Source organism: Coptis chinensis, chromosome 2, assembly GCF_015680905.1.
Source record: "Coptis chinensis isolate HL-2020 chromosome 2, ASM1568090v1, whole genome shotgun sequence".
Classification (NCBI taxonomy): domain Eukaryota; kingdom Viridiplantae; phylum Streptophyta; class Magnoliopsida; order Ranunculales; family Ranunculaceae; genus Coptis; species Coptis chinensis.
Genome location: NC_141457.1, coordinates 90,647,501 through 90,670,400, shown reverse-complemented (window position 1 = coordinate 90,670,400; position 22,900 = coordinate 90,647,501). Strand labels below are relative to the sequence as shown.

The window sequence follows — 22,900 nt, the reverse complement described above, 5'->3', positions numbered from 1 at the left end:
CCATTGTTCAAATACAACAGCCTTGACGTGCACAATCTTGTGCAGCAGTAGCAGATCGAGGCGGTTTAGTTCTAAACTTCTAATAGCATAAGATATATATAGTCCAACTTAATTACCCAATCTCTTGTACATCTACACCTTTCTTTTTTATTGTCCTAATTGCTTTTTTATTTTTAACTTTCCCGCGTGCCAAATCAACATCGTCTGCTTATATTTGGATTTCAGGTTCGTTATATCGATCATAAACATCTCTCTCTCACACACACGCTCACAAAGCCTTCTTCATTCTTTCTCTGTGGCTTAGTTTTTGTCCTCCATTGCAACTTCTTACATGATTTTTTGTGAAAACTTAGAGTTTTGAAGCGTTGATGGAGTTAACTTTTCTTGCAATCTCAAGGAGAACTGTTTATATCATTATTCTTTTATCCATTGTTCTGACTTTCACTGGAGAATTCCGATCTGATGCACAAGTTATACCAACTGATGAATGTGAGTTTTATGTTTATCTATTATTCATTAGAAGTTCATTACATTTCCATCCATTTCTTTGTGTTGTTTGGCGAAATTATATATTCAATTTACTACTAATTTAGCTCTGTTTTTGCCGTTGCTCTAGCTTGCACCTATTTTGATAGCTAGCTTCTAAATTCCGCGCACTTGCTCCGTCAAAACTTGCATATGCATTTCCATCAACAAGTACATGGATCGCTCATGCATGTTACATGTTACCCACAAGCAATATTGAATTAGCTGTCGGCCGATTTTATTAGTTACTTTATCAAATTCAATAATTCTAGGGAGACAGAGTTTTGAGCCCGTTCTAGTGACCTGCTGACGTGGAAGGCAAATTTTTTGCTCTATCACGTGTCATTTAAATCACAAAATAAAAAGAAAAACAAATACAAGCTAAATAAGTTTCTTCTTCACCATGGTTATTTTTTATTTTTTTTTTTTAAGTATGCAACTGCCATCATCATCATAAAAAGTTAATAACACCTACCGACAGTGGTTATTACTCATTAGAAATAAACAAATCTCAATACTTTGTCCACCTTAACTAGAATTTTAACAAGTTTGTAAAACAATTAGGCTGCAAGAAATCCTTTAATCCAAAATCAAATGAACTTCAGATCATTTAAACTAAAATGGGTATTGAGGGTATCTCCTAAAACCTCAAAGTTCTCAATTTTAAAGCAAAAAAAAAAAAAAAAAAAAAAATCTAAATTAATCTATAGAAAGCCCAACACAACAAATGAATAAAAAATTGAGGTGTTTTTATATTAGTCATGTTGACATTAAATTCATGTATGATGTTTTTATTGATGAAAGTGTGGGGGTTTCAAACAGGGATGGGTGTTTTCAATAAGGGAGGGGTTCTAGAGACGTATTTTATCTTGACACGTAAACAAACTCAAAATCGTTAGGGTATTTATAAGTTTCGGATTAAGCTAATATTTTGTAGATATAATCTCCTAACTATTCTAAATATTGTAACAAATAATAAAAAAAAATAAAAAATTTCTAAACTTGCCAAATATAGTATAAAAAATGGTGAAAATGAACGGTCTATAATTAGCCAAATTTTGTAAATTGTTAACTATATTTGGCAAGTTTTGAATTTTTGAATTTTTTTTATTATTTGTGACAATGTTTAGAATAGTTAGGAAATATCTACAAAATATTAGTTTAATCTGAAACTTATAAATGCTCGAACGATTTTGAGTTTGTTTACGTGTCAAGATAAAATATGTCCCTAGAATCTCTCTTTTTCAATAAATACTTAGAGAGAGACAAAACAGAAATTTTTATTTTTATTTTTATTTTATTTTTTATCTTTTTGTAAATTAAAGAGCATGTGAGTGAGAGAGAGAGAGGAGGAAAAATTGCCTTCCACCTCAGCATGTCACTAGAACGGGCACAAAACCCTGTCTCCCTAGAATTATTGGTTGTCTAAACGAATAATTGGTTGTCTCATCAAATATAGTACAAAAGATTGGTGATTCTTAACAGATTTTTGGAGATTGTTCAGCTTGTCTCTACCGCACAAATTTTATTGTACTATAAAATGAGTAACCTTATCGGATTGATAAAACGAGTGGCACTTGAAAACCATACCCTTTTAATGTGTGTATATATATATTGTCTACAAGAAATTGGGCTAAATGCTCATTTTCCGGTTAAAATCATCCTTAAGGACCACCTCAGCATGTCACTAGAACGGGCTCAAAACCCTGTCTCCCTAGAATTATTGAATAAGAAAACAATCCCATCTAGAGTTTCACAGAGTCTCCAACTTTTCCTAAACACCAGCTAATTACGAAAAAATAGGAGACACAATACTAAATTGCTAAAAACAATAGTTCCCACCTAACATGATTTTCCTAACACCCTTACGCCACAAAAAATAGTTTCCACATTAATCTCATGTGAAGTTTAACATAACAAAGTTTCTTCTAGAAAAAGACAATGAAAGAACAAAGGTAAAAATGAATTGAGTTGCTTGAACATTTACTTTATGCATTTGTTAACCACACATGTAACTGAGGAAAAAGGAAAACAATCAACTAATCATAAAATAAGTAACAGTGTACACCCAAAACTAAGCGGACAACAAATAAAATTGTATTGTATGCACTATATGGGCCTAAACAAATAAAGTTGAATTATATGCACTATTGGGCCTAAACAAATAAAGTTAGATCGATTTGATGCGCCATCCACGGTGGGATATGATTTAGACATTTAGTCATAGTTAAGAATTTCTAAAACCACAATTCCGGTCACAATAATTACGACATATTCCAATTAAATTTATGAATTTAGAATTTTTCAACACTATAATGTAATTTCCAATTATATATATAAGTGGACGTTGGGTTTAAATAAATTATATACCAAACCAAAACAAATTACATGTGGAAAATTAAATTATACAAAAAATAACATCACAAAATATATAATAGAAGGAAAAAAAAAAGGGCAAACCAATAATGACAAATATTTTAAAACATATATAACACTACAAGAAACTAACGTCAAAGAACAATTAACGAGAAATTGAAAACTGAATGCAAATGCATCGAACTAACCTCAAATAATATTTAACGGGAAATCGGAAACTGTATGCAAATACAAGCATTAAACTAATCTTAAAAAGTAATTAATAGAAAATCAGAATATGAATACAACTGCATTAAACTAACCTCAAGGAATAATTAACGGAAAATCAAAATTTGGATGCAAATACATCGAACTAATATATATATAAATGCATAATGGTTGGAAAATCAGAAACTGGATACAAATGCATTGGACTAACCCTCAAAGATTAAATTAACGGGAAATCGAAAACTGGATGCAAGTGTATTGAACTAACCTCAAAGAAAAATTAACTATAAATTGGAAACAGGATGCAAGCGCAAATGCGTGTGGAACTAATCTTAAAGAATAATTAACAGAAAATCAGAAACCGGATGCAACTGCATTGAACTAATCTCAAAAAATAAACTGGATGCAAATGAATTGAACTAACTTCAAGAAATAATTAACGGAAAATTGAAAACTTGATGTAAATTCATTGAACTAACATCAAACAAATTAACGTGAAATCGGAAACTAGATGCAAATGCAACCTTATCGAATAATAAACGAGAAATCAGAAACTAGATGCAAATGCATTAAACTGATCTCGAAGAACAATTACCATGAAATTGGATGCAAATGCATTGAACTAACCGCAAAGAATAATTAACGTGAAATTAGATACTGAATAATCTTTGATGATCCCACATAGTAAATCAAGCATAATTTATTTTTATGTCATGTTTGCAAAGACATTATTGATGGATCAGTAGAAGTTGGTACTACACACCACATTGGATAATTAAAAGGAAATCGAAAATTGGATTCAAATACATTAAATTGAGCTCAAAGAGTAATTAATGGGAAATCATAAATTTTATGCAAATACAATAAACTAAACTCAAAAAGTGATTAACTAGAAATCAGAAACTGGATGCAACTGCATTAAATTGACATTAGAGAATAACTAACATGAAATTATAAATTGGATGCAAATCCTTGAAAAATATTTAATGGGAAATCGGAAACGGTATGCAAATGCATTAAACAAATCTCAAATAATAATTAACAGGAAATCAGAAACTGGATGCAAATGCATTAAACTAACCTAAAAAAATAATTAATAGGAAATCAAAAACCCCGAATGCAACTGCATTGAACTAACCTCAAAAAATAATTGACAGAAAATTAGAAACTATATGCAAATGCATTGAAATAACCTCAAAGAATAGTTAACGGGAAATCAGAAACCGGATGTAATTGAATCGAACTAATCTCAAACAAAACATAAATAATCAGAAATCAGAAACTAGATGCAGATGTATTAAACTAACCTCAAAGAGTTATTAACGGGGAGTCATAAATTGGATGCAAATGCAATAAACTAATCTCAAAGACTAATTAACGAAACATTGAAAAATGGATGCAACTGTACAAAACTAACCTTCATGAATAATTAACGGGAAATCATAAATTTGATGCAACTGCGTTGAACTAACCTCACAAAATAATTAACGGGAAATCGAAAACTTGATACAAATGTATTGAACTAACCTAAAAAAAAACTTAACGGAAATCGGAAATTGGATACAACTGCATTGAAATAACCTCAAATAATAGTTAACGGAAAATCAAAAACCAGATGTAATTGAATCGAATTAATCTCAACAAAAGTATAAATAATCAGAAATCAGAAACTAGATGCAGATGTATTGAACTAACCTCAAAAAGTTATTAACAAGAAATTATAAACTAGATGCAAATGCAATGAACTAATATCAAAGACTAATTAACGAAACATCGAAAAATGGATGCAACTGCACTGAACTAGCCTTAATGAATAATTAACTGGAAATCATAAATTTGATGCAACTGCATTGAACTAACCTCAAAAAATAATTAATGGAAAATCGAAAACTTGATGCAAATGTATTGAACTAACATCAAATAACAATTAACGGGAAATCGGAAATTGGATGCAACTGCATTGAACTAACTTCAATGAATAATTAACAGAAAATCAGAAATTGTATGCAACTGGATTAAACTAAAATCATATATTAATTAGCTAACGAGAAATCAGAAATTGGATTAAAATGCATTGAAATAATCTCAAATAATAGTTAACTTGAAATCGAAAACTGGATGTAACTGCATCGAACTAGCCTCAAAACATAAATAATCAAAAATTGGAAACTAGATGCACATCGAACAAACTTCGAAAAATAATTAACGGAAAATCAGAAACTGGATGCAGATATATTGAACTAACCACAAAGAGTAATTAATGTGAAATTGGAACCTGGATGCAAATGCAATGAACTAATCTAAAAAACTAATTACGAAACATCGAAAACTGGATGCAACTGCACTAATTAACCTTAAAGAATAATTAACTAATGGGAAATTATAAACTTAATGCAACTGCACTGAACTAACATCAAAGAATAGTTAACGGAAAATCGGAAACTTGATGAAATTGCATTGAATTAACCTCAAAGAATAATTAATGGAAAATCGGAAATTTGACGCAAATGCATTGAACTAAACATAGTTGTATTATATGTAGGGAGAATATAATGTCTCGACGAGTATAGTTTTGTATTTTAAGTAGTATTTATCATAATCCTTTTATTATGATTGGGAATGTCTTGCTATTCAAATATCTTCAATATCATCTTCGCTACATTGGGCATTCTCACAAAACTTCAATCAAACTTCTATTATTAAACCTAACAATAAAAAGAAGTCGGTGAGTTTTATCAAAGTTTGGTGCTATCTTTATGTAGAGAGTGGTTCAAAAAATTTGAATGACTGATTAATATAATTTTCATATCTCATAGCTCTGCATAGTTACTAACATTGTCCCCCCAACTAATATAGAATACATATAATGACCCCTCATTCTAATCCACCATTGTCACCTACCACCCAATTCTTTTTCTCGTTTTTTTTTTCTTTATTTATTTGTATAACAACTGATGGAAATAGAGTTTTACTGGTGACATTTGAAATTTTTATTTTTAGGCAATCCAAAATTTCAGTAAATTGCATTAACTTTGAAAGATCTTAAATAATGGAATGGTTATAATAAATCTGAAATTGCTTCAAAGTCTTGAAAAGCAAAAAAAATGTTTGGGTAAATGTAGAACAATGGTGTAAAATGAACCTCATACCCCAAAATTGCATAATTTGTTATTCTCAAGACAAAAAATCAATGGATTTGGTTTAAACCAAAGGAGTTTCTTAAGAGATGAAACAATAAAAGATACTTTATTTGTTTTTGTGGATTTCTTCAAATTTCAAATTTTACTGGGTTATGAGCTAATCGTGTTATGTGAATCATTAGTCGGATACAAATAGTAGCAGTAGTTTTGTTGGTGGAGAGAAGGGGTCATTATGGGAAATATGTTTTTCTTGGGGGAAAATTATCGATGTTAGCGGTGAATAGACTATCAGCCATTTTATTATTGTTTAGATTTATGATTGTTTGTAGGATGCTAAATAGGGGAGGAACTCCCATTATAACAGGAGAAAGATTTTCGTTTTAATTAGAAGTGTTAGAATTTTCTTTTTCAATGGGGAAAGAATTTCCATTATAATAGAATAAGGATCTCCATTTTAATTAGAAGTGCTAGAATTTCTCTTTTCAATAGAAGAAAAATTATCGTTTTAATAAGAATTGATGATGTGAAATTTTAAGAGAGCTAGAAAAATGGCCCTTATAAGAGATTTAATATTAATACTAGTTTGTAGGCCCGTACATACACTCCGGCTCTTTTGAAACTTGCTCAAGAAGATATACAAATATCATGACAATTTTTTGAATTGGGAAAAAATTGGGAAAAAATGATCCCGTTTTAGTTGAAACCCTATTTTTTAACAATAAATTTCTAACAATTGTTTTAATTGAGCTTTAAAAACCCATTTTTTAATTGGGAAAGGGATACCGTTTTAATAGTTTGCTTAATTTAAATTTAGAAGTGTGATTCCCGTTTTCTTAGGAAAAGGATTATCATTTTAATTAGATATGTAAATTCAATAGTGGAGGAATTCTCGTTTTATTAGGAGAAAGATTCTTGTTTTAATTAGAAATTATATAATTTAATTTTCTAATAAGAGAGGAATTTCTATTTTAATAGGAGATGATAATGTGGAAATTTAATAGAGCTCGAAAAATACCCCTTGTGGGAGATTTAATATTAAGACAAAAAAGTAGACCAGTGTATACACACAAGCTCTGTTAAAAAACTTGCTTAACAATCATAATTATACAGATATAAATTTTTTAACAAATCGTGATTCCTATTTTCGTCGCTAACCAGTGTTAATTTTATAACAAATTGTTTTAAGGGTTTTTTAGACATTGGTCCTAGTCTTACTATGGTAATTAGACTTTGGTCTAGAAATGTTGAAATATTAGGTTTTAGTCCTACTTCTACTACTTGACCGTTAGTCAACTCAGTTGATTGTGGTCATGCTGCTTGCTCTTTTGAAATGGCAAGAATGCCCCTGAGCATGCATCTCACGCGCTTACTAGTCTAATTACCATAGTATGCGTATGACCAATGTATTCATGTGAAATGTTGGGTTGCCATGTGTTGGTCCGTAATTAGGTCAATGTGATCTAACAACAACTCAATTTCGGCCCAATAATAGGTAAAAGCCCAATAACTTAAACAAACCCATTTTACTTTATGCCTTCTCTTCAACCCGTTTCATCACAATTACAATTGTAAATCAAGGCAATCAAACACTGAAAAAGACCAAAGTACACTCTTCCAATTCTCCAACTAAAAACAAACAAGAAACCACCAAACCCATTCTCAAAACGAAAAGAATTTCAACTCTCCCATATAAAAAAAAAATAAAAATGATGAACTCCCATATCGCAGTTGTTGTTGCTGATACCTCCTTCTGGGTTCTGTGTTCGTGTCGATGTGGTTGTATTTATTGAGTTTTCAATTAATGGGGCCTGATTTTTTGGGTTTGATATATTGATTTTGAGGTTTTGATGTTGTGCGTTCGAGGAGCATGGTCTAATGTTGGTGGGGTGTCGAAGGTGGTGGTGGTGGGAAACAAGGATGAGGATGATTAGGCGTTTTTAATTGTGGCCTTCAAATGTTTGAGGAATGGTCGCACCTGTTAACTGTAAACCCACATACCACAATTGACACTACAATACCCGAAACCAAACATTTGATACAGTGTGAAAAAATATGCTTGGAAAATATGTTTAGGTCGGGTTTTGGGTTGGGTTTTGGGGGGTACGGGTCGGTTTTTGGTCTATTTTTCAAGTTGGGTTTTGGGTCGGTTTCAGGTCCAAATGAACACCCCGTATTATCTAAGCAAATGTGTGAGAGTCACGCGTACGGGTATTATGGACATATCAAAAAACCAAGCAGCATGACCGCAGTCAACTCAGTGGCAATCAAGTAGCAGAAGTATAATTAAAACCTAATATTTCAGCATTTCTGGACCAAAGTCTAATTACCATAGTAAGACTAGGACTAATGTTAAAAAACTCTTGTTTTAATTAAGTTTTAAAAACTCGTTTTAATTTTCTTACAATTGTTTTAATTAAGTCTTGAAAACCCGTTTTAATTTATCAACAAATTGTTTTAATTAAGTTTTAAAAATCCGTTTTTTAATTGGGGGAAGGATCCTGTTTTAATTTAGAAGTGTTGATTCATGTTTTTATTATGAGAATAATTACCGTTTTAATTAGAAGTGACAAATTTTTCTTTTTCAATAAGAGAGGAACTCCCATTATAATAGGAGAAAGATTCTCGTTTTAATTAGAAGTGTTAGAATTTCTCTTTTCAATAGGAGAGAAATTCTCGTTTTAATAGGAGTTGATAATGTGGAAGTTTAAGAGATCTATAAATATATCCCTTGTTAGAGAGCTTTAATATTAATATATAGATATTGACTAGGCACTTCGCAGATGTATTATATTATGAAATTTGAAATATTTTGTACACATTTTGAATAATCTTTTTTAAAAATAACTGTGTCATAGTAAAAATCGATTTAATAAAGGTCGAAATTAATTTAATAAATAATGGATTAATGTAAGGGTTTACTGAAAACGATAACTTTGAAGAAAGTCAAGAAACACATTGAATTTAACATGGAACGATATCATCAAACAACTATTTTGAACAAAAGAGTTGATGCAACTTTGTTGTAGGGAATTATTCCACTAAAACAAATAGATCTAATTTCAAATATACAAAAGTATAAAACTTATCGTTTGATCGAGGCATGTGCTTGCACATTGTCCTAGACAAAACTTGAAGAAAAACTATACTTCACAAAAATAATTTTCTTTATTCTCCTCCTTTGTTAATAGTTCTCTATTCTCTATATATATCAAAAAAATCTATTTACTCTAATAAACTCCCTAGTGACTATATCTTATGTGGCATCAAAATTATATTTCTCTTTCCAAAAATAAAAAAACAAAAATAGAAACAAATAAACAATTAATAACTTACCCAATTAAATAACTAAAACCCAAAATAGTAACAAATAAATAACAAAAAGCTTAATTATATTTCCACAAACAAATCAAACAAAAAAACCAAGGTCCAAAAAAATTTGGGCGCCTCAAAAAATTAACTTTCCTCATTCTCAATCCTCTCTTTTTTTCTTCTCACAAAATTCCACTTTTTATCACTTTACTTTAGTTTATATTAATTTAAAATGGTTTTTTATCTATTGACTTGAACCAATAGTTCATATATATGGTGTATACAAATGTCAAAAAATATGATGATTTGTTTCGCACTTGGGTGTCCAATTTTTTTGTGTGTTGAGGTTTATTCTTTCTTTATTTGTTTGTAGAAATATAGGTAATTTTTTTTTTTATTTGTTACTATTTTTTGTATTATTTCTTTAATTAGGTAAGTTATTTATAATTAATTTGTTTCTATGTTTGCTTTTTGAATTTTGGAAATATATAATAGGATTTGATGTCACATAGGAAATGGAGTCCCAAGGGAGTTACAGAGAGAGTTTGAGTAGAACTACTTCTATATATATAGAGATAACTATATATAACTCTAATTAACACCAAAGTTGTAACCACTAACTCCATAAAATGGTATTACCTCTCTAATAATTACCACAATTAAATATGTTTTTAAGCTACAAAATAGGAGTTACAGGAGTTATATGGGTATTTCATTCTAATAAATATTTTTATAAAATTGTTTAATTAAAAAAAAAATTATATTTTAAAAAATATCTAACATTTGTATGATCAAATATCTGTATTTCAGTTTCTGGTTAAATAAACATATGAAAAGTATAAGCAAGAATAATATTATACTAATCTCACTATCCAGTCGATTTTATTAATTAAGATCATACATTCAAACACGTGTGATGTGTCAACCATTACCTAAGTCATTGCCTTGTTTTTTTTTGTTTTTTTTTTTAAATTTAATTTTATTATTATTTTTAGTAATTAGTAATTTCGGTATCAACTTACTTTTGTGATAACAGTACAAACGCTTCGACGAATATCCACAAAATTGGGACTACAGTGGAATGTGAACCCGAATTCATGCGTACCAGGTCAAGGTTTAAATGTTACCACATCAGACTTGGATTATTACCCCCCAAACGGTGTTACCTGTAATTGTACTTTCAACGCCTCTACCATTTGCCACGTCACAAAAGTGTATGCAATTTTCTTAATTTACACAAAGATCAAATGGTCATCTAGCATTTCACAATTTTAATAGTTTGTGCTTTTTTGTTTCAATTTCAGTGTGCTCCAGAGATTGAGCTTAGAGGGAGAATTACCGGATGACTTCGCCAACCTCCTTTTTTTTATCGAAATGTAAGTCAGGAACATTGTTCCCATTTGACTTTTGTAGGTTACCGGTAAAGTGTTCAATTATGAGCTAAACTATAGCAGGCCCATACCCAATAAAAGACTCAAGTTTCATGGGTCTCACTGTATTTGGCCCAACACACTCTTTCTCAAATTCTCCGTGGCATTTGGGTATTGATTTTTCTCTCTCTCGTGTAGAGATTTCTGAATGGGTCTATTCCAAAAAGTTGGGCTTCACTTCCTCTCGTTAGATTGTAAGTTCTCTTTCACTTAGAGCATTCCCAATGTAAGTCACTATGAGAGGAAATTTAGAGTTTTTACCTTTGAATACTAAAAAATCCTTGCCCAATACAAAGATGACGAAGTTGGTGACTTGTAACTAAGTCACAACGAGGGTAGCACTTGCTATTGAGATTTTCACCGAGTTGTGAGCTTCAGACGGAATGTTTTATTCGGTCTCGTGTGTTTTTTTTTTAAATTTTCATTTTTTTTTGGACTCGCATGTTTTTTCAATTTTTTTTTGGTTTTTTTTTAAACTTCCGACGGGATGTTTCATTCCGTCCGGCGCGTTTTTTCGATTTCTACATTTAGACGGAATCAAACATCCTGTCCGAGATTCAAAGTCACCTCTACATTGAGCACTCTCATCTTGGTTTTCACCAAAACGGTAATAAATTGGGAAAATTGAGCCGACGTGGAGGTGAAAAACACTGACTTGCATTGGAAATGGTGTTAGAAGCGTTAGAGCTGGTTGCACATTTATTATATTATTACTAAAATATTTGTATATTATCAGGTCTTTGTTGGGAAACCGTATCGGTGGAACCGTATCTCTACTCTGGAAGAAGTGTAAGATGTTACCCTAAACTATCAACAGCAGTGAAATCATAAAATGAGTATGATTTTACTAACCCAAGTTAATTATCTTATATGTAGGAACTTCCAAGACAATAATATTGGGGGACCACTTCCTCGAGAACTTGGGAATTTGCTTAGACTGAAACGAGCGTATGACTCATTCGATTTTTAGGCTTGCGTGTCCAGTGGTCGTTTCATTATTATGAATCAAAATTGACAAACCAGTACTAGTACTCACAAATTATTTATTTGTGCAGCCTTCTTTCTGGTAACAACTTCACAGGAGTATTACCGGAAACTTTTGGCGATCTCACAAATTTAACGGACTTGTAAGTTGATAAAGGTTACTAAGGCTGGGTGCAATGGCACTCCATTCTTTCAAAACTGGAGGGAGTGGCGGTGGTTTGTGCCCCTCATCTCTATTCAACTCTCCAGATATAGAGAGTAAAATAGAGGAATAGAGAGTGCATTCCACGCCACTTGAAGTGGAGTGGTTTGTAAAAACCCAAACGGCGCCACTTGAAGTGGCGTGGAATGCAAAATGCAATTTCAAACCGCGCCATTTGAAGTGGAGTGGTTTGCAAAGTGTCCCCACCGAATCACATGGTAATTATGAGAATAGAGAATTACTACACTACCTCCACTATTTCTATTTTATTACGGATGTATTCTATTACTCAATTAAAGGGCGCAGGGGCAGTTTCGTCTTTTTCAAAATTTGGGTTTTCATTCTGCGCTGGTCGAAGTGGTGTGGAATGGTTTTTTTTTTTTTTTTTTGGTTTTCATTCTGTGCTGGTTGAAGTGGCGTGGAAAAAAGTTATTTCAAACCGCGCCAGTTTAAGTGGCGTAGGATGGTTCAAACCATTGCTAGCCCTTTAAACCCACTCTATCCCGTATAACACTGTGGTATTGGGGATAGAGATAGAGAGTGGTCGACCATTGGACTCGGCCTAAATAAAGTTGCATCCATTTTAAGTGACGAATGTCATGTAATGGAAATCTGGTTACTAATTGCGATGGGATAGATGGTTCCGTATCAATTTGGTAGAATACCGATTTCATTGGAAACTGGACAAGACTTGACAGGCTGTGAGTACTCAACTGACCTTTTTCAATATCTCTTACTTTTGTTTTGATAAATGTTGCATAATTTACTAACAATTATTTGGACCAATGCAGAGATATGCAAGGAACAAATATGGAGGGTCCTATTCCTCCTAACATTTCTCTCTTGAGAAACCTAACAAAACTGTAAAGCCTTTTGCCACTGTATGATAGTTTTCATTTTCTTTTTAACCATTTTGTTTGATTAAACCATTTTGTTTTAGGAGGATATCTGACCTGAATGTATCGAGTATGGATTTTCCTGATATGCAAGAGCTGACAAAACTGGAAGAATTGTAAGTTGAGTTGTGGATATATACTTCTTGTGTAATCATACTATTAGTCTCGTAAAGGACTAAGCTTTACCTATTTGCGCAGGGTTTTAAGAAGCTGCTCAATTACTGGCTCAATCCCTCCATACATTGGAGAAAAATTGATAAACATCAAGAAACTGTAAGTTTCTTTGTGTCTTGCTAGTTTAGGTATATGTTAGTTATTTTGTTGTGTGTATATCCTTTCTATTACTGCTAATGGATTTTGACTTTGTGGATTCGATCTGTCATTCAAATGAGTGATCCATAGATGTTAAAAGAAGGGATGGTATGGTTTAATAATTAGGGAGGGGTTCTAGGGACATATCTTATCTTAACACATAAACAAACTCAAAATTGTTATGGCATTTATAAGTTTTGGATTAGGCTAATTTTTTGTAGATATGATTTTCTAACTATTCTAAACATTGTCACAAATAATCAAAAAAATAAATAAATAAATAAAATTGCCAAATATAGTATCCAAAATGGTGAAAATGAACGGTCTACAATTAGCCAAATTTTGTAAATTGTTAACTACATTTGGCAAGTTTGGAAATTTTGGATTTTTTTGATTATTTGTGACAATATTTAGAATGGTTAGAAGATCATATCTACAAAAAAATTAGCCTAATCCAAAACTTATAAATACCTTAATAATTTTGAGTTTGTTTACGTGTTAACATAAAATATGTCCCTAGAACTCCTCCCTAATAATTAAACTGTCTTCGACTCAGTTTCTTTTTGAATGATCCAGAACATCTAATCAGATAGCAATAAAAGTTAAACAAACTATTTTTGTTCATTGGGTTCTGGGAAAGTAACGTCAGAGTCATAATTTTTGTTAATTAGTTGAAAGAACTTTCTTTATTGGCAGCATGGATTGGGGAACTTGTATACTCCTGGACTCCTGGTAAGGTGTTTAGTTGTTTGGTCTGGTCTGTTTTCAAAATATGGGCCACCACTTATAAACGACGGGAACAGATTTGGCCCAATAAAGTGTATAAAAAATAAGATCGGGCTTTCTCCCCAAAAATAAAAAATGGTCTTTTTCTCCACTTTCTCCTTTCCAATATCAACCGACCCCACAATATATTTGCCAATTCCTCTATTCTAGATTCCAACCCCCACCGCCTTCTCTCTATACTTTTATATCGTTTGAAAAGTACAAAAAACACAAGCATAATCCACCCTTTCCACCTCAGAAAATCTGGAGAATTTGAGTATTCAAAGAATAACCAACTTCATAATTTCAAAGAACAAACTAATAATTTCTTCTCAATATCTAGTGTTGTTAGTTTTTGAATTATCAGTTTTTTTTGTTGGACTTATGGATAGTGCTTTAATCCTTCCATCAAATTATGTTGTACGGACTTTTGGTTTTCATTTTGAAGTTGCTGATTCAGATTTTCTTTTGGTTAATTTGTGTTTTTTTTTAAAAAAAAAATTCTTTTTTTGGAAATTTTGATGGGATTTTCATTACATTTGGAGAGTTGAAAAAATTAATTAAGTTACTGACAAGCAAGGGACCAAACAATGTCTAGACTAATAACTGTTGGTGTATCGGCCACTAGTTTTTCATACCCTACCCGTATCTTGGTTCTCCTGAGCCTATACCAAATTACCAATCCCTTCTACAAAGAATTGGAGTTCATCTCCAAGTATCAATGGACAATGTCAGAACTTCTTTTTAATCACCCTTTCTGATGTATATTGTTGGGGAAGGTTCAATAATCCATAAACATCAATTAATCTATATAAAATAAAACACCTAAAACTAAGTTTTAAACTTTTAAACAAGAACAACAATTGTCTTATAAATAATATTCAATTATAACCCCTTAACAGTGAAGGCCTAGATGCTTTATTTACTAAAACTTGTTCCTAATTCTAATAGGAAACCAAATAGAAACTACTAAATAACCTAATACTAAAGAGAATAGGAAACTCTAATAAGTAATAACCTATTACTAATTTAATTAGAATACTAATGAAATATTCCTTCATGATCCTGCATCACTTTTTTTACCGCCGATTTCTCTGTCATACTTACTGGTTGCGGTTGACATCTTAATTGATAGACTAAGGGATTAAAAGAGATGCAAGAGTTTGAAAACAAGAGCTTACTTAATAATCAAGAAAAGGCAGACGACTGTCGCCTGTCACAAGAAAAATCAACAATTAATTCACGTTATAACAGTGGAATGAAGTGATTAATTTTGCATAGAGGTGACTTGACTGGCTAACAAATTCTGCCTCGATATTTATTATCTTAAAAGTTGGAACTAAAGTTCAATATATGTGAACAATGATCTTTATTGATAAGATAAGTTTTGGTATCTTAAAGTAAATGTCAGTGCGAGGTCAGAAAGAGGAGACCCAATGAGCAAGTGAGGCCAAAATAAATGACAGAATTCGTAATTATACCAGAATTGGACAATAAACTGATGGAAATTGAGGAACCTTACTTTTTTAGCTTGGCCCCTAGAATTCTAGCCGCTGATTCTGGCTCCAAGCCAAAGCCATGGGATCTAAGGTTCAGTCAAGCAGCGTTTCCTATGTCTCCTTTGTCACAACTGTCTTATGCCTAATAAGTTGGGACTAGTAGTATAACACCCCGTGTTTTAGTTCTCTTATTTTCATAATAATAATAATAATGAATAATATATAAAATAATATAGGATAACTATCAGTTAAGGATAAAAGCCCATAGATAAATGGATAAGGGTTGTCCTTGTTTTTCGGGGAGTCTTCGCACGTAGAGTTTTGGAAAAAAAAATACAGCGAGGGTTTTAGAAAAAAAGGGGGAGTTTGGCTGAGAGAAGAAAAGGTTTTGAACGAGGAAGATCGTCGTTTCGCGCAACAGTTGACTTCGGTCTTTCGGGTTTTCTCGTTGTTCGGTTTATAAAAGGTGAGTAGAATATTCTTTATCCATAATTTGGTATCGTGTTTTTCTTGTTTCTGGTTAGCTTATCATGTTATGGTAGGCGTTAAAACATGTGATCACCTTTTAGTATCGTGGAAGGATCTCACGCTGCGTGCTACACTTATCACAAGTATGAAATAAAGATAGAAAAACTATTGCCTTCCCGAGCCTTATAATCTGCTATACCTATGAATTGTCGGAAATTTTTGGGTAACTGTTAAAAGTCTTTGTCTAGGTCATGATGTTTATGATCAAACATAGAAGTCGATTCGGACTACCATTTAGTTAGGGGAGATTCAGTAGTGGGAATCGTTGATGGTACGGTGTGGCAAGTGGAGTTTCACGTCTTTTAATTTGAGAAATCACTGAGACACACTTGTTGTTTTGGCGGGACGGATTGGATGGCCTCTCCCGATGCGATGCCTTACGCTTCTTGCATTAGTTCATTGATTGATGCGTTTTGAACCTATTGAAGCTCAAGAGAGCATCAATGGCAGCCAAGAAATCGCCGATGAATTGTTATTGTTGGTTTTGTTGTTTTTTTTTTATTGTGGATGATTGGGTTGATGTTTGGGTGTGAGGGGGTGTGTTTGAGGTTGGTATGAGAATTTGGAAGCTTGAAACAAGCTCTAATGGCGATGGGAATATTTCTAGATCTAGTTTTGGGAAGATGGTGGAATTAAGAAGTGAGGATTTCGTGTTTGTTAAAGGGGTGGGGGTTTGCACCCTCTTCATTTTCGGTTTGATGAAGTGAGGGGTGGTGGCGATTTTTGGGTGGCCGGTTTTGGTGGTGGTGGTGGAGTGAAGAAGATGAGCAGTAATCCGATTTTGGGCTTGGGCCAAATCGGTTGGGCCAAAAACATTAGTTTGGTTGGGCGGTTTTAGTTAAGTTGTTAGGTGGGGCGAAATCTAATTTAAGTGGTTTGGGCCTTTTTTCATTTGTTTTGAAATTTATGGACCGGTTTAATTTAAAGTTTTAGGGGCCGAACTCAGTTGTGTTTTGGGCCTGTTCAGTATAAGTTTTTGGGCCCGTTTCTAATATTGTTTGGGGCCAGTCCATTGGACTTAAAATAGATCTAATTGGGTCTTTAAATGTTTAGACTTCCGGGTTCTAAGGTTTGGGTTGGCCAGTTGGGTCCGAACCATGGCCTTAACCATGAGCCTATGAGTCATACACCTTTGACCTTAGTCATGAACCATGGCTATGACCCCGAACCTGTTGAACATGGAAACGACAGTTTGACTTCGACCATGATGGTTGACTTTGACTTTGACCAGGGTTTGACTTTGACCAGAGTTGACTTTGACCGTTGACCAGAGTTGACTTTTAACTCGGATTATGTTTGGGCTATTAAGATAGGTCTAGGGCTATTAGCATACTTGACTTTAGGCTAAGACCTCTAGATATACGTGTGTATGTGTATTAACTACTATGTGATTTTGCAGTATTTTATAATATGCAACGTTATGACACTAAGACATCTCTGAAATTAATAACGCGTAAAACAAAAATACATGAATCAAGATACTCTTTCGTTCTCTGAAATAATATATGAAATAAGGTTCAATAATGCGTAAACAAATTTACCGCGACTCTTTTAGAACTCTCCACCTCATGTTTTGGAATTGAGTTTTATATTTATTGATGTCATATGTTAGGTGGACATTTATTGAATGTGCCATAAATGGCCCGTTAAGCGTTATCATGGGTATTCATTGAATGTTCCATGAATGACCCCGTATTCATTGAATGTGCCATGAATGACCGATTGTTTGGACTACCCTGAGAGGAACTAAGGTATTAAGCCTTTGCGGGTTAGTTGTATTCCTTGAGTGTCTGGGGAATGTAGGGTTGGGTATTCCTTGAATGTAGGGAATGACCTAAGGTACATAGGTTGTGAAATATGTGTATAAGAAAAGTAATTGATTATTTGATGAGAGAAATTGAATTGATTGTGCGAGTGTGATTGGGTTTACTTCGAATACCTATAGGATATCTACACATATTATATAGAAGTTCTAACTTTCTTTTGCGGGGAGGGTAGGACTTAATAACATTTTGTCTTGAGGGGCGCGGTCCTACCCTTTTATCTGGCAGATGGATATCGGTAAGTGTTAATGCAATGATTAAGATATTAAAATGAGTGATTTGAATGAGTTAATATAATGGAAGTCTTGCTTGGGAAGACGCATTTATGCGGTTGAAATGACGGAACTACATTGTCTTCCAGTCGATAATGATTAAGTTATGGGAAAATATAAAGTGATTGTTTGGATAATTAAAGTATGATAATGTTTATATGTGGTTAGTCTACTCATACCAGCAAATTCAATTTCTTGACGTTTGTTACTTTGTTTTGTTAGCGTGGGTGTGTTCTTAGGAACATAGGTGGAAGGCGATGGAACCATGGCGTGTGATTTGGATTCTCGCCTGGAGCAGTCTGGGAGTTTAAATTATTAGGTCTGATCTTTTGGAATGATGTAATAACGTAGGTTACATTTTTTATATGACATGAGAATACGATGTTGGAAATTGTTATTCTTAAAGTTTGTTTATGTTTGTATTGGGATGGAAGAAAGTTGAATAAAGTGATAGTTGAGGAATTTGGAGATTTTTGTTGTTAAGTTGATCCCTGTTGTGATGTGGGTTTTAGGTTTTGATATGTGTTGTATCACCCGTCATAGCACAGGTTTTTAGACAATTGAACATAATGATGTTTGAGATATTTATATTTCAAATATTCATTTTTAATTGTTTAGAAAATCGGTTTGTGACAAATAACAAGTTGAGAAAGCTCGCCACTATGGAAAATCTTATTGACTTTTGCGCTAAGCTAAGAGGTAAGCGTCTCGGAGGAGAAGATGGATTAGAAAGCAACTTTCTGTGGATGACCCAATTATCTAGTCATAAGATTACATATCAACTTGCCAAATATTGTTGTTATAGTGTACAATTTTAGTTTCTATAACCACTCAATTGAAACCCTGTAGTTTTTGGGAAGCTTGAGTAACTTGAGTTCCTTGTGATCTAGGCCACTTCCCATATTTACAATAACCATGCAGTTCCGTACTTCTGAAAATGCTTATAGTGGAGAAGAAAAGCTTGAGTAGAACTGTTAAATTATGCTAGGAGATGCATATAGTGGTTGCCTGGTTAGATTACAGAGATGTAGTGGAGAAGAAGAAGAAATGATGGAGGCACAAGAAGAAGGTAGGGTTTAGAGTATATTTTACTCTAACCTACAATTCATATATTTATACTGGGGTGATAGACTTCACCGAAATAGCAACTATTTAAATAAGATACGGTCTCACACTTATAGAATGTGTGAGACCGACTCTACATACTTCAACACCCCCTTTCAAGCTGGAGCATAGATGTCGCTCATGCCTAGCTTATTACCAATATAATTCAAAACTGGACGAATCACTGGTTTGGTGAAAATATCAGCTAACTGATCTCGAGACGCCACATAAGGAGTGCTTATCGCCTTTGTTTCAACATTATGTCTGACATAATGACAATCTACATCTATGTGCTTAGTTCGCTCATGAAATACTGGATTAGAAGCGATATGAATGGCTGCCCGATTGTCACAATGAAGAGGGATCGGTAGCTGTACCTGGAAACCTAACTCATGTAGCATATTACAAATCCACATTAACTTCACTGATCCCTTGAGCCATAGCTCTATCTTTCGATCTACCGCACTAGACTTTGATACATTTGTTTGCTTTTTACTCTTCCATGTCACCAAATTTCCATAAAGGAAGGTACAATACCCAATGGTGGAGCGTCTATCTGAAACTGATCCTGCATAATCAGCATCTGAATATCCAACAACATCAAATTTTCCATTAGAACGATATACCAATCGACCGGAGAACCTTACAAATACCGCGCAATCCGAATAAGCGCACGGTAGTGAGGAATGCGGGTGCATGCATATCTTGAGATACTACACCGACCGCAAATGAGATATAATAAAGTGATAGTAGCATAGATCGCTTTCCCACTAGTCTACGGTATCCTCAATATCAACATACAACTCTCGAACATATGGTGGAGTTTGTCGTTCGAATCCATAGGAGTCTCTCATGGGCGAAGCTCTAAATTACTGTCTCAATCGAAAGCGTGTCTAATACATACTTTTCGTGAGAGATGAATTTCACTAGGGAACCTTGTAACTTCAATGCCTAGGAAATACTTCAGTTCTCCTAAATCTTTGGTCTGGAACTGTCTTGAGAGATTGACTTTAAGTCGATCAAATTAATACCCTGTTTGTCAGACCCTGTGACAATGATATCATCAACATACACAACTAAGACAATAATCCCTTGCTGGGTCTTTTGGTAAAACACGGAATGATCATATTTACACCTAGTTATTCCATTAGCCATCAAAACCTGGCTAAACTTCGCAAACCAAGCTCTAGGAAACTGCTTGAGCCCATAAAGAGACTTCTTTAATCGACAGACTTTCCCCCCTTGAGCAACAAAACCAGGAGGTTGTACCATATAGATTTCTTCCAAGAGATCTTCATGTAAAAAGGCATTCTTCACATCTAACTGAAACAGAGGCCAGTGATGATGAACAACAAGAGAAATAACAATACGCACAGAGGCTAACTTTGCAACCGGAGAAAACGTCTCGGAGTAATCAATACCATAAGTCTGGGTAAAGCCTTTTGAAACCAGGCGAGCCTTTAAACGAGAAATAGTACCATCCGGATTATGCTTAATAGTGAAAACCCACTTACAAGCAACCGCTTTCTCCCAGAAGGAAGATCTGTAAGGACCCAAGTGTCATTAGAATACAAGGCACTCAACTCCTCGTCCATTGCTTGCTTCCAGCCAGGATGGGATAGAGTGTCCCTGTAGTCAGAAGGGACAGAGACAGACAATAAGGACGTAGCAAAAGACTTGACAGATGGTGGTAAATGAGCAGTGGAAACATACTGAGAAATATAATACGGGGCATACTTACTAGGAAGTCGCATACTGGCAGGTGGACGTTCAAGTTTTCGTAGGGCAATAGGAACATCGAGGTCAGACGGAATGGCAATAGGATCCACAGACACAGGCGGAAGAGGTGAGGGCAGCGGAGTAGTTGAACTTTCATACTCAAACTCTCGAATAGCAGCTGTAGGTAAGGGGCGCGCACGAGCTTCTGTAAGGCCATATGTTGGGCGTGCACGCCCTCCATCTACTAGAAGTCGAACATCAAGGGGGTGCGCGCGCTTCTGTAAGGCCATCTGTTGGGTGCACACGCCCTCCAACTACTGGAAGTCAAACATCAAGGGGGCGCGCGCGCTTCTGTAAGGCCATTGGTAGGGCACACACGCGCTCCGTCCTCTTGAGCTCCAACATCAGTAGCAGTAACTTGATTATTAGCTCCCTCATTAACACCAATAGTCGCAGGAAGATCATATTCAACAACACCAGATGACTGAACACAATCCTCAAAAGGTTCCGAGGACATCTTCCCTTCTGAAGAGTAAAACGGGACATCTTCAAAAAAAGTAACATCAGCACAAACAAATGATTTGCGCAGATGAGGACTATAACACTTGTACCCTTTCTGTGTACGTGAATACCCAAGGAAAACACACTTAATAGCACGAGAGTTCAACCTATCACGACTCGGTTGAAGATTATGAACAAAGCAGACACAACCAAAAATACGAGGTGGAAGATGGAAAGAAGGTTGACCAGGAAAAAGAACAGAGTGTGGTGTTTTTCCGCCTAACACTTAAGAGGGCATACGATTAATCAAGTATGTGGCAGTCAGGACTGCCTCTGCCCAATAAAACTTTGGGAGATTTGTTTGAAACATTAAGCATCGGGCAACTTTAAGAATGGGTCTGTTCTTTCTCTCAGCAACCCCATTTTGTTGAGGTGTATCCACACATGAGGTTTGATGTGTAATTCCATGGTCATCTAAAAAACACTTTAATATTGCAGATGTATAGTCTTTGGCATTATCAGTTCGAAAAACATGCATGTGTGCAGAATACCAATTAGTAATCTCAGCATAGAATTTTTGAAAAACAGAGAATACTTGAGAAAGATTTTCCATGATATATACCTAACAAACACAAGAGAAATTATCTATAAATGTAATAGAATACTTGGCTCCAAAAAGGCCAGTGGTTCTACAAGGACCCCATACATCTGAATGAACTAACTGAAAAGGAGCACTAGAACACTTATTTAACCTATTTTTGTAAGTAGTACGACGATGTTTAGCTAACTCACAAACCTCACAACTTAAAGACTGAATACTAGAAGAAATACTGGGAACTAAACTTCGTAAACTAGCCAGAGGAAGATGACCAAGACGTCTATGCCACTGAACAGGAGAGACTGAGACTATGAGAGCCTGCTTTTGGTGAGAGTGCCCATAACCATCTTGAAAGTAATATATGCCCCCGTGCTCATACCCCCCACCAACTAGTGTCTTTGTCTGTAGATCCTGAAACACAACATGAGTAGAAGAAAACATGACATTACAGTGAAGAGATTGGATGAGAGGATGAAACAAGCAATAGATTAAAGGAGAAATTTTGAATAACCAAGACAGAGACAAGTGATATATTACGAGTTAACTGAATAGTACCCCTACCAAGAATACTAGCCTTAGCCCCATTTGCTAATATGACATATGATGGTGTGTGAGTATACTCAAGATTAGAAAACAACTGGAGATTACCTATCATATGATCATAAGCTCCTGAGTCAATGACCCAAGAGTTGTTATCACTTGTATGAAGA

General features: G+C 34.1%; 1 protein-coding gene and 1 long non-coding RNA gene across 2 annotated transcripts in view; both read left to right on the top strand.

Annotated features, from left to right (window-relative positions):
- Nucleotides 1–231: 231 nt before the first annotated feature.
- On the top strand, nt 232–11,058 carry LOC147518845 (uncharacterized). The gene is made up of 3 exons (XR_015211894.1): nt 232–489; nt 10,594–10,771; nt 10,862–11,058. It is a non-coding gene; the product is annotated as an uncharacterized LOC147518845 (long non-coding RNA).
- A 693-nt stretch (nt 11,059–11,751) lies between these two features.
- LOC147518844 (putative LRR receptor-like serine/threonine-protein kinase At1g53440) overlaps nt 11,752–22,900 on the top strand; it is a 44,050-nt gene continuing 32,901 nt past the window's right edge. Inside the window, exons 1-7 of the mRNA XM_086590560.1 lie at nt 11,752–11,776; nt 11,864–11,935; nt 12,043–12,137; nt 12,746–12,874; nt 12,965–13,036; nt 13,114–13,185; nt 13,268–13,342. The gene's annotated coding sequence lies outside the window, so the exon portion shown is untranslated. The remainder of the gene's footprint in view (nt 11,777–11,863; nt 11,936–12,042; nt 12,138–12,745; nt 12,875–12,964; nt 13,037–13,113; nt 13,186–13,267; nt 13,343–22,900) is intronic.